The sequence below is a fragment of the Macaca thibetana genome, chromosome 6 (assembly GCF_024542745.1).
Source record: "Macaca thibetana thibetana isolate TM-01 chromosome 6, ASM2454274v1, whole genome shotgun sequence".
NCBI lineage: Eukaryota > Metazoa > Chordata > Mammalia > Primates > Cercopithecidae > Macaca > Macaca thibetana.
This window is the reverse complement of record NC_065583.1, coordinates 155796273-155809862: the sequence shown is the minus strand read 5'-3', so window position 1 is coordinate 155809862 and position 13590 is coordinate 155796273. Positions and strand designations below refer to the sequence as shown.

Genomic DNA, 13590 nt, shown 5'->3' with positions numbered 1-13590 from the left:
ATATCCCTAAGCAGAGTATAATAAAGAGACAGTTGCTTGTGAGGGGTGGCAGAGAGGCGTGGAGAAATCTCTATGGCACTATGTCCCTGACATCTAATCTTTAAAGTTGTACAGGATCTGACAAATAAGAGAACCTTGCCCTATCATTGGGATAATTCTCTTTAGAAAACTCTGGAAGCTTTTAATGTCAAAGAGCTATGACATTTTAGCACTATGAGGTAGATTAAGATTTCTCCCTTAGGATGATAACACTCAGAGATATTGATCAGATTCTAAGAGCTTGAATTGTTGAATACTGTTTTTTTAAAAGAATATTCTGAGTTATACCATTTGGATGGCATTTAATGTAGAAGATTAAAAGCTGGCATTATTTCAGTTTTTAAAATAAGAGACAATAATAGCAATAAAAAACACACTTTTTCTGCTTTGTTTTGTTTTTTGTTGCTCTGAATTTTGGACACTTATGAGTCAGTGAGTTTCGTTGCCTGCATACAAACATGTGTTTGTAATGTATATACAAACACACACACATACACATATATGTAAATATATATATGTATACACACACATAAGTTTAGAGAGAGAGAGTGAAGTCTAAGAAAGGAGAAGAAACAATATTTAATGATAAAGCTATTGTAACCTTTTCAATGTGATGAAAAACAAGAATTACAAACCCAGAAGCTCAACACAGTACAATAGGATGGAAACAAAGAGATCCAAATCAGACACATCACATTAAATGTTTAAAGCCAAAGAGAAAGAGAAAATTTGAAAACAGCAAGAAGAAAACTATTTATCATTTGTAATGAAAGCCCAAGTTAACAGTGAATTTCCAACTAGAAAAAATACATGTCAGAAGGCAATGGAATAATATATTAAATGTTAAAATTAAAACCAGGCAAAAAATATCTGTGAGCAAAGATCTTATATACAATAAAACGATTTTCAAAACTGAAGACAAAATAAAGACATTCCCAGATAAACAAAAGCTGAGTGAATGTGTTGCTATCAGCCCTAGTTTTACAAAATAGGCAAATAGGTTTTCAAGCTGAGAGCTAGTGATAGGTAGACAGCAATTCAAATTCACATGATAGGCCAGACATGGTGGCTCACACATGTAATCCCAGCACTTTGGGAGGCCAAGGCAGGTAGATCATTTGAGGTCAGGAGTTCTAAACAAGTCTGACCAACATGTGGAAACTCTTTCTCTACCAAAAATACAAACATTAGCAGGCATGGTGGTGCACACCTGTAATCCCAGCTACTCGAGCAGCTGAGGCAGGAGAATCACTTGAAGCTGGGAGTCGGAGGTTTCAGTGAGCCAAAACTATACCCCTGCACTCCAGCCTGGCAATAGAGTGAGACTCTGTCTAAAGAAAAAAAAAAATCACATAATAAAAAGCAGAATACTGGTAAAGATAATTATGCAGATCACTATAAAATATAATTTTGTAGTTATATAGATCACTATAAAATATATAAGATGCAGTATAATTGAATATTTCTTCTACTCTTTTTTGTAGTTGATTTTAAAAGCAATTGTATGAAATAACATTTGTGTATTTGTATTTATTGAGCCAATAACATAAAAATGCAATATATTTGACAATAACAGCACAAAAAATGTGAGTGGAAACAAAGCATACTATATTGGAGTGAAGAACCTGTATCAGAATCTTTTTTTTAAATTTTATTTTGAGATGGAGTCTCACTCTGTCACCCAGGCTGGAGTGCAGTGGCATGATCTAGGCTCACTGCAACCTCTGCCTCCCAGGTTCAGGCAATTCTCCTGCCTTAGCCTCCCGAGTAGCTCAGATTACAGGCATCTGCCACTATGCCTAGCTAATTTTTGTATTTTTAGTAGAGATGGGGTTTCAACATGTTGGTCAGGCTGGTCACCAACTCCTGACCTCAAGTGATCCACCCACCTTGACCTCCAGAATTGCTGGTGTTACAGGCGTAAGACACCACTCCCAGTCCTTGTATCAGATCTCCACAGAGAGAAATGAAGAGAAATAGAAATGGTAAGTAATAATGTTTGTTGGAGTTATAACACCTATGGGCCCACTATGTATGAGAATGATAACATTCAAAAGGGAAGGGAGGAATTAAGCTCTACAGAAATAAAGCTGCTGTGTTACACTGGACCTAAGTCAGTATAATCTAAATTGTATGGAAGTTAATATTCATATTTTACACCCTGAAACCATCACTAAGAAAATATCTAAGGAATATTATTAAAAATCACTAAAAGAAGGCCGGGCGCGGTGGCTCACGCCTGTAATCCCAGCACTTTGGGAGGCCGAGGCGGGCGGATCACAAGGTCAGGAGATCGAGACCACCGTGAAACCCCGTCTCTACTAAAAATACAAAAAATTAGCCGGGCGCGGTTGTGGGCGCCTGTAGTCCCAGCTACTCGGGAGGCTGAGGCAGGAGAATGGCGTGAACCCGGGAGGCGGAGCTTGCAGTGAGCCGAGATCGCGCCACTGCACTCCAGCCTGGGCGACAGAGCGAGACTCCGTCTCAAAAAAAAAAAAAAAAAAAAAAAAAAAAAAAAAAAAATCACTAAAAGAATTAAATATTATACTAGAATATATCCACTTAATATGAAACAGTAAAAAGGAAACAAGTGCAAAAATGCATGAAGGATATAGAAAGAGATAGAAATATGGATAATATATTAGATATCACTGCAGCATATCAGTTACAACATTAAATGTGAATAGATTAAACAATATAATTAAAAGTCAAAGATTATGAGTTTCAATGAATAAAATCAATATCCAGCTATATGTTTACAAGGGAAAATCAGAAATAAAAATGTATTTAAAATAAAAGGATGAAAGGATATACCATGAAAAGAGCAATCGTGAGACCTGGAATGAAACTTTTAAAATGTTGCTAGAAAGGCCGGGCACAGTGGTTCATGCCTGTAATCCCAGCACTTTGGGAGGCGAAGGCAGGCAGATCACTTGAAGTCAGGAGTTCAAGACCAGCCTGGCCAACATGGTGAAACCTCATCTCTACTAAAAATATAAAAAATTAGCTGGGTGTGGTGTTGGGCACTTATAACCCCAACTACTCAGGAGGCTGAGGCAGGAGAATCGCTTGAACCTGGGAGACGGAGGTTGCAGTGAGCCAAGAATAGCATCACTGCACTCCAGCCTAGGTAACAAAGCAAGACTCCGTCTCAAATAACAAAAATAAAATTTTAAAAACATGTTGCCAGAGAGAAGGAGGGACAGTGCATAACGCTAAAAGTCAATAGATTTGGGAATATATAAAATTTAGGTAAGCATAACAACAGAATCCAAAGATACTTTAGATAAATATTGACAAAATTGAAGGAAAGAATAGACAATTCAACAATAGTAGTTGGAGATTTTAATACCACTTTCAGTGAGGATAGAACAAGGAGACAGATCAATAAAGACAAATATTTTAACACACAACTAACTGTAACACACATCTATAGGACACTCCATTGAGCAAAAGCAGAATGCATATTTTTTTCAAGTGTACATGGAACATTTTTAAAAGCCTCAATAAAATTGTTTAAAATCGCAATAATACAAATTATATTCTTCAACCTCAAAGAAATTTAAATAATCATAAAAAGGAAATTTGAGAAATTTACAAATATGCAGATATCAAACAAAAAATTCTTAAATAACCAGTGGGTCAAAAAAGAAATTACAAGAAAAGTTTGAAAATGCTTTGAGATGAATATAATGTAAATATAAAATAGTAAAAAGTATACAAAAAAAAAGAGCAGTTTTCAGAGTGAAACACACAGCTATGAACATTTACATTAAAAAGAACAGTATCTAAAATAAATAACCTAAAAAATAAGTTTGTTCCAAGAAAAATTTGTAGAAATGAATTAAAAATATTATCATTTTGAGACATGGGAGAAATAAGAGCTATTTATGACAAACCCACAGCCAATATCATACTGAATGGGCAAAAACTGGAAAAATTCCCTTTGAAAACTGGCACAAGACAGGGATGCCCTCTCTCACCACTCCTATTCAACATAGTGTTGGAAGTTCTGGCCAGGACAATCAGGCAGGAGAAAGAAATAAAGAGTATTCAATTAGGAAAAGAGGAAGTCAAATTGTCCCTGTTTGCAGATGACATGATTGCATACTTAGAAAACCCCATCGTCTCAGCCCAAAATCTCCTTAAGCTGATAAGCCACTTCAGCAAAGTCTCGGGATACAAAATCAATGTGCAAAAATCACAAGCATTCTTATACACCAATAACACACAAACAGAGAGCCAAACCATGAGTGAACTCCCATTCACAGTTGCTTCAAAGAGAATAAAATACCTAGGAATTGAACATACAAGGGATGTGAAGGACCTCTTCAAGGAGAACTACAAACTATTGCTCAATGAAATAAAAGAGGACACAAACAAATGGAAGAACATTCCATGTTCATGGATAGAAACAATCAATATTGTGAAAAATGACCATACTGCCCAAGGTAATTTATAGATTCAATGCCATCCCCATTAAACTACCAATGACTTTCTTCACAGAATTGGAAAAAAACTCCTTTAAAGTTAATATGGAACCAAAAAAGAGCCTGCATTGCCAAGACAATTCGAAGCCAAAAGAACAAAGCTGGAGGCATCATGCTGCCAGACTTCAAACTATACTACAAGGCTACAGTAACCAAAACAGCATGGTACTGGTATCAAAACAGAGATATAGACCAATGGAACAGAATAGAGCCCTCAGAAATAACACCACACATCTACAACTGTCTGATCTTTGACAATCCTGACCAAAACAAGAAATGCGGAAAGGATTCCCTATTTAATAAATGGTGCTGGCAAAACTGGCTAGCCATATGTAGAAAGCTGAAACTGGATCCCTTCCTTACACCTTATACAAAAATTAATTGAAGACGGATTAGAGACTTAGATGTTTAGACCTAAAACCATAAAAATCCTAGAAGAAAAATCTAGGCAGTACCATTCAGGACATAGGCATGGGCAAAGACTTCATGTCTAAAACACCAAAAGCAATGGCAACAAAAGCCAAAATTGACAAATGGGATCTAATTAAATGAAAGAACTTCTGCACAGCAAAAGAAACTACCATCACAGTGAACAGGCAACCTACAGAATGGGAGAAAATTTTTCTATCTCTTCATCTGACAAAGGGCTAATATCCAGAACCTAGAAAGAACTCAAACAAATTTACAAAAAAAAAAAAAAAAAAAAAAAACCATCAAAAAGTGGGTGAAAGATATGAACAGACACTTCTCAAAAGAAGACATTTATGCAGCCAACAGACACATGAAAAAAATGCTCATCATCACTCGCCATCAGAGAAATGCAAACCAAAACCACAATGAGATACCATCTCACACCAGTTAGAATGGTGATCATTAAAAATTTAGGAAATAACAGGTGCTGGAGAGGATGTGGAGAAATAGGAACACTTTTACACTGTTGGTGGGACTGTAAACTAGTTCAACCATTGAGGAAGACAGTGTGGCGATTCCTCAAGGATCTAGAACTAGAAATGCCATTTGACCAGCCATCCCATTACTGGGTATATACCCAAAGGATTATAAATCATGCTGCTATAAAGACACATGCACACGTATGTTTATTGCAGCACTATTCACAATAGCAAAGACTTGGAACCAATCCAAATATCCATCAATCACAGACTGGATTAAGAAAATGTGGCACATATAGACCATGGAATACTATGCAGCCATAAAAAAGGATGAGTTTATGTCCTTTGTAGGGACATGGATGCAGCTGGAAACCATCATTCTTAGCAAACTATCGTAAGAACAGAAAACCAAACACTGCATGTTCTCACTCATAGGTGGGAATTGAACAATGAGAACACTTGTACACAGGAAGGGGAACATCACACACTGGGGCCTGTCATGGGGTGGGGGGAGGGGGAGATATACCTAATGTAAATGATGAGTTAATGGGTACAGCACACCAACATGGCACATGTATACATATGTAGCAAACCTGCACATTGTCCACATGTACCCTAGAACTTCAAGTATAATTAAAAAAAAAAAAAAGAAAAGAAAAGAAATAAATGAAAGTCTTACCTTATGAAAAAAAAATTTGGATAACAATCTGATAGCAATGTGGGAGGTAATACATGTAAGTTAAATTTCCCTTGTTTCAAATTACTCACTTTTAATGTAAATGAGGTAATAGATGTAAAGTGTTAAAAACTGCATCCAACACATAAAAAGCAACAACAACAACAACAACAGAACATGATCAAATATTTAACGCAGAGAGTTTAGAATTTCAGAGAATATGAAAGAGAGTTTGAAATGTGCAGATATATAATAAGACCATCTAACATAAATCTAACTCTTGGCTATCGTTTAAGAGTTACAGGGTGTGAAAAAGGCCATTCTAATCAAGACATACCAGCTGAAGTTTTTCCAGAATTGGTGGAAGGTGTCAGTCCTCACCTCAGCCAGCAGTTTTCAAAACTGCTGTACCTGTGTATTCTCAAATTGTGTCTCTCACCAAGCATGTACTTAATAGACATTTGTTAAATGAATCTTAGATACATTATGATGAAACTATCCAGCATTGTATATAAAGATATAATTTTTAAATTGAGTACTCATTTAGATTGCTTACTAAGAAACAGCAATAAGGTGGAAACAAAATTTCCAGCAAACACAGACCTGGATAACTTCTTAGAAGGAGTGCTGGCAGAAAATAATTCTCCACCTAGAATTATATATCCAAATAATGGTCATTTCAAATTATTTTTAATTTTGAATATATTAATGATACTATTTTTGATTAACAAATGCAAAAGTATTGAACAAAGTGCCTAAGGCTAAGAGAACATTATTGAAAAAAATTTTTTATTTTTATTACCTTGCAGAAAGTAGACACAAATCTTTCTATGATGTATTAGAATGATTAATGAGATCAGAAACTGGCAAAAATAGTGGTGAATCTAAACAAACATTAATGACATATAAGTATTCTATACTGAATATTTTGTTGGGAAAAGTGATGAAATTAAAACAGAGTGCATGACATGTTAGAGATGATTGAGATGTCATGAAATAATAATATTTTACGTTGCTTACAAAGAGTATAGAAATTTATTACTACAGAATTTGTTGAGTCAAGTGTACATATTAAAATTTTAAGTATAAAACTGAACATTTGAAATAAAGTGTGCAATTGAGCAAAAAGGAAAAGGAAAAAGGTAAAAAAAAAAAGTAAAATGATCTGTCAAAATAAGATACAATGTGAGTTCATCTCTGTGGATATAAAATAACAATATGAAATATAGTCTTTACACAGGAAAAATGTAAGTCCCAGAAAAATTTAAAGGACAGATATGTCTCAGTGATTTGATAGTTTGAATTATATATCTTTGATATAAATACATATTCATGAAACAAAATATAAGAGATGGAATTTAGCAATAAATTATATATCAGACATTAAAACTGGATTTTTTTGTTTGTTTATAGATACTGAATATTTATGACTGTTATTTAGTTACCTCTTTTTCAGTGTTTCTTGAGGCTAGTTATTTGACTTCCACTTCAGTGAAAAATATACATTGATTTTGACTGTTTCAAAGATGATTTGCAATTAATATTTGATGACTCACTGACCCCCTGTAAAGAATTCATTAAGAAGATGGTAGAGTGTAACTTAGGTATAATTTAGTTCATATAATTTCAATTTGACACATCCTATTTAAAACCATGACCCATTTAAAGATGATTGAGAAATGCCTAACAGAGCTATTCACTTTCCTTATTTATTCTCTGAAGAATTAAGATTGACACAGAAAAAAAATGTGTGAGATTTTTTCAATGGCCCTGAAAATTTCCATTGAAGACCGCAAAGCCTAATCAAAAGAAATTTATGAATGCGACTATGATGGATATGGCATTTGCCTCAGATGCTGCTGAATGTTCACTGCCACTGTGATTTGGATGCTCTGATTTTAATAAGTAGTTTTTGCATTCACATGCTCTTTCATCTACTCACAACCAAAATATTTTATAACTAAGAAACATGAAATGAGATATCTTGACCCAAATTATTTGTATAGTAAGCCAGTGCTTTTTGAGTTATGTTCCAAATTCCTAGATTTATGAAGTGAAATATATGTTTGTTATATGGATATATGTTTAAATATGTGTATAAATATATATATATATATAGAGAGAGAGAGAGAGTAAAGATATAATGTAGAAATTTTCCAGATTTTAAAAATTAAATATATATTTTAGCTTTTTTCAATGTATTAATAATAATAAGGTCATATCATTTTTAATAAATATTTAGAATGCTTTTGGTACTGGTTCATTAACTGATAATTCTCTAATATATATTGTTACTATCTGCAGTAGAGTGACAACAGAAGGTTAAAAATGAGACAACAAGAAAAACAAACATATTATTCTGACTTGATATCCATGTACGGAAAGGAGTGGTTAGTATCAAAATCTTCTACTTCCCTTTATAGGCCTGAATGTGCCATTTTGATATGCTTGTTCACCTAATCTGCCTGGTGACCACATGGTATCTGGCTAATGTTTCAAAATAAAGACTCATCCACTGAATGATACAATTGCTGTTTGATTGTCCTGCTTCTAGAATTCTTGCTTTTGAAATAGGTCTTGCAGGTTATGTTCACAAGCAAAAGCAAGGCATCACTTAATGGTTACCAATAGCAGAAACTTTAAATACAGTATAGGTACATTTTATTGGGAAAAAATGGGATATCCTGAAAAATCAATTTAGAATGGCTTAAACATGAAGGATTATCTCTTATATAACAGAAGTCTAGGAGAAGACAGAATGGAACTGAGGGAGGGTCTCCATGATAACCTCACGGAATTAGATTATCTTTGTCTTTCCTTCTCTCATTTCCAGCAGTTGACTTTCGTCCTCATTCATGCTGTCTCATGGTTACCAAGCTGCTCCTCTATCACCATGTGTTATGCCCACATCACAGAAAGAAAAGGGCCAAAAGACCAAACGTCATGGACTGCTGAATAACCAGTTAACTCAAATTTAATGACTTGAATTTGATTATTTATTGTGATTGCCTGGTTATTATTAAAAATTAATGGCTACAACCCCTGCTAAGCTCAGCGGAAAGAATCTGCTGATCTTCAGAGCTGAAGTCTGACCTGGTTAATCTCTCACCTTCTCTGTCTTTCTCTCTCTCCACATGACTTAATCTTACACTGGTAGAAAAAAAAATTATGTAGTCACTGAGGTTTTCTCAGAGCCTAGAGCAACTGCCAAGCCTTCTACAAGTGTAGGCTTGATATGATTTCTGCCACATACAACTCCTCCACATAAACCCCAGATCCATCCCAGATTCAAGAAGAGGAGTCTATACAAGTGTTGCAATACAAGCATGGCTATCGTTTAAGCAGATAATTATGGTGTTTTATCTGGCCCCTACTGATTCACATTTCTTCTGAATTAAAAATATACTCTACATCTCCCTCACCCTCACTCCAAGACCACCAGATGCCTCATTCCACTATGGAATTAGGGTCAAACTTGAGGTATGCAGTAACATCATGTTGACATGAGCATAAAGATTTTCTGATGTCATAGTTCTGATTCTGAAATATTTAGAATAAAGCAATTCTCTGTCTCTGTCTCTCTTTCACACACACACACAAACACAAACATACACACACACACACACACACACACACACATTGGTGAGACTGAGACAGGAAAACCAAAATAGACATTCTGTTTTACAAAGGGATAAAATGGGAGGCACCGAGCAGGACCTGGCCACTTACTATTCTGAAATGCCAGTGACTTACCGCAACCCAATCGTCCTCCATGTTTCCTGAGCCCCTGTGAGTCATCTCTCCTTTCCATAAGAAATGTTCTGGTTTTTCCCCCCACCCCAGCTAACATTCTTGTTCAGACAGTTTCTTGCCAGAGAAATGTGGGGATATTGAAACCTCTTTCAAGTTAGAATTTCCCGTTGCTATTTTTTCTTAAAATCATATTATTTATTTATTTTACAAAATAGGATATTTCTTAACACATCAAAAATCCACTCCATTACACACAAGCAACATGATATGACAAATCTTGAGGCATGTCCCGCTTTAGGCTGAGATTCAGAGTTCTTTGATACTACGTCATCACAATTCTTAGAGCACCTGTTATCTGGCAAGGAATGTGTGGGAGGAACACCTTTGAGTTCTGTATGTCATTTTTTTTTTTTCTGGTTGACCATGTCTATGAGGCATCACCTTGATATTCACTAAGTATCAAAAACAAATTTAAGAACCATATTCTTGATTTGAGGCTACTTTTAAAGGAAGGATTTAACATTTGTCTGAATAACATTTCTTACTTTGAGACTCTCTTGTTAAAAGAGACTGGGGATGAAAAACAGTTTATTTTCTAATTCTATAACCCTTGGTTCTTCATATTTTCTTTAAATTTTGCTTTAAAATGAACAGTTCGGCTGAGCACGAGATTCCAGCACATTGGGCGGCCAAGGCGGGCAGATTGCCTGAGGTCAGGAGTTCAAGACCAACCTGGCCAACATGGTGAAACCCCGTCTCTACTAAAAACACAAAAATTAGCCAGTCGTGGTGGCAGGCACCTGTAGTCTCAGCTACTCGGGAGGCTGAGGTAGGAGAATCTCTCAAACCCGGGAGGCAGAGGTTGCAGTGAGCTGAGATCATGCCACTGTACTCCAGCCTGGGGGATAAGAGCAAGACTTCATCTCAAAAAAAAAAAAGAAAAAAGAAAAAAAAAAAGAACAGTTTCTTCTTTAGCTCATCTCACTCCTTCAGTCTTTCATTTGAAACAGATAAAAACAGCCAATTGGAACTTTCAGCTATCTACCCATAAATTTTATAGCCAAACCCACAAGTTCAATCTGAAGCCTTTCCATCTTTCACATTAATCCAAGCCACAGTTTTACTGATTATTCTGCACTTAATTCAAGTTCCCTTGACTCAGGTCTGCAAAAGCAATTTTCTGACTGTCCTCTTAGACTTTGCTAACACCTCTAGCAGGACTTACAGAGCTTTGACCACTTGCCTGTCTCAAAGTCAGTGACATTTAATTGTATGTCTTTGCTTTTGGTTTTTGTTTAATTACAGAATCAGTATTTCAGACTTCCATTTCTGTTGCAATGATCTCTTGTAATAAAACACATGAAACCAAAATTTAGTGATTTAAAACAATAAATATTTTATAATTTTTCAAAATTGTTCATTATGGCTGGACACATCGGCATAGTTATTCTTTTGACTTTTCTAGTGGTCAGTTGTATGGCTGCCTTTCTCTTACCGGTAGGCAAGGACTGTTTCCACATAATCTCAGCTTCTCTCTCTTTCCAGGTCGGTGCCCTAATTGATTTCTCCGTCAATTGAGATTCTCCATCAGAGTTGGGGATCTCCATCAGAGGAAATCCTCCAAGGGGCTTCTCCATAAAAGTCGGAGAACCTCTTACAAGATGGTTGGTTCCGTGTTCCTCAGTTATGCTCTTCTGCTTAGAGACTGTGCTTCTGAAACAGAAAGCACAAACATGGAAGTTGCCAGGACTTCGGAGGATTAGACCAGGAACTGGCACAATACCATTGGCCTCATATTCGGTTAATGAACCCAAGTCATGGGGCTTGCCCATATTATATAAAAGGAACTAAAAGCACAAATACCAGGACACGTTGTTAATTTACGTGACCATTACAAGCAACAGAGTAGTACACTCTAATGTTCCCAATCATGAGAACTTTAAATCTAATGCACTATAGCTACCTTCTTTCAGGAAAGGGTCTGATCTACTAAAGATCAGGTAAAAGTAGTTAAACTTAAAAGAGTTTTCCTTACATAACAAGAAAAGTCTAGAGAAAGATAGTACAGAATTGGTGTCGAGTCTCAATGATAGTATCACAAATCCAGGATTTTTTCTCTTTCAGTTTTCTGATCTGAGAAGATTAATTTCCATCTTCACTCACACTGCCTCGTTACTGACATAAGGCTGCTCTATTTCCATATATTAAGCCCTTATTCCAGGTGGAAGAGTTGTAAATGGGGAAAATATTTCTGTGAGTCAGTTTGTTTTCATCAAAAAAGGAAAATGGAGACTTTTATCTACTTTTTATGAAACAGAATGGTACCTTCGGCTACTTCTAGAAGTATGGTAGACAATGCAAACAAGAAAGACATTGAACATTTTCTGCCATTGCAAAAACTTTTGGTAAGTAGACAATTTTGTATGCAAAGCCTACTGCTTTAGGGATTGTGATGTGGTTTTTTAGTCTGTTTGTTTTGAGACAGGGTCTTGATTTGCTGCTCAGGCTAGAGTGCAGTGGCATGATCAGACCTCACTATAGCCTTGAACTCCTGGATTCAAGAGATCCTTCCACCTCAGCTTCCCAAGTAGCTAGGCCTACAGGCATGTACATAGCACGAGGCTTGGCTTTTTTTTTTTTTTTTTTGGTAGAGACAGTATCCTTACATTGCCTAGGCTGGTCTAGAACTCCTGAAGTCAAGTGATCCTCCAGCCTCAGCCTTCCAATGTGGTGGAATTATTAGGCGTGAGTCACTGTACCCTGCCAGGAAACTTGTTGAAAAAGACCAGAATGTTGGTGTGTGTTGGTTGCTCCTCAGATCCTTCAGTATGGAATATAAAGGGGTTATCATTAATTGGTTGGAAATAATTAGTGTGCAAACAACAATGGAAGAGAATACAGCTTGGTAATAAAATCTCTGTCTGTCCATGGCCTATAATATAAATTACATAAATTTCTAGTAAATTGAGGTCTTGCAATGTTGTAAAAATCAACTATTTTTTTATTCCAAATGATAGGGAAACACTGATCACCTAGAGCCCTGGTCAAGGGCATCCTATTGAGAGTTCTTAGAAAATGGGACACATCTCCGTGGCAAAGATCACATATAACATGTTGCATTTACACTGGTAACAGATTTCTGGCTCTCCTCCAACTCAGGTGTGCTCTTCTGCCGAGAGACTGTACTTCTCAGCCTCCCTTGTGACTAGGTTTGCCATGTGACTAAGTTCTCATGATTGAGATTTAAGTAAATGTGAAATGCACAACAGAAAATACACCTTATTAAATATAATTGCCCATAATTCCGTCATTTTTTACTTTCATCCCAAATGAAAATGATGATGACCAGGGCAACACTAATAGCTGTGCATCATGGATAACAAAGCCATACCCAATTTGTTGGGTTCTGGACTAATTCATGGAGCATAGAGTTCCTGGGCTCATAATTCAAGCAGAAAATACTCTTCAATTTTAATAAGAAACCTATATTGTGGGGCTTATTAGCTCTAGCAATGTAGGTTTTACTGTAGCTAATAAATAATTGGTATATTGCAAGGCTTTCTGCCTGCCACAAAAACCTAAAAAAAAAATGTGAAATTGACATTTAAGTGAGAATGAAGACAGTCCATTTATTTAAAGTGTCACTTCTGGTAACTGGAAGAGCAAACCATTTGCCTAAAGAGCCTTCAGCTCTAGGAGAAGCTGATGGAAAGAGCCAGAATGTTACCATGTGTTAGCTGTT

The 13590-nt window shown here is 36.0% G+C and overlaps 1 long non-coding RNA gene across 1 annotated transcript in view; it reads right to left on the bottom strand.

The window, feature by feature from the left end:
- LOC126957518 (uncharacterized) overlaps positions 1-9883 on the bottom strand; it is a 29948-nt gene extending 20065 nt beyond the window's left edge. Inside the window, exons 1-2 of the long non-coding RNA XR_007726806.1 lie at positions 9849-9883; positions 1292-1370 (exon numbers count right to left, since the gene is read on the bottom strand). This is a non-coding gene — a long non-coding RNA (uncharacterized LOC126957518). The remainder of the gene's footprint in view (positions 1-1291; positions 1371-9848) is intronic.
- Positions 9884-13590: the final 3707 nt, after the last annotated feature.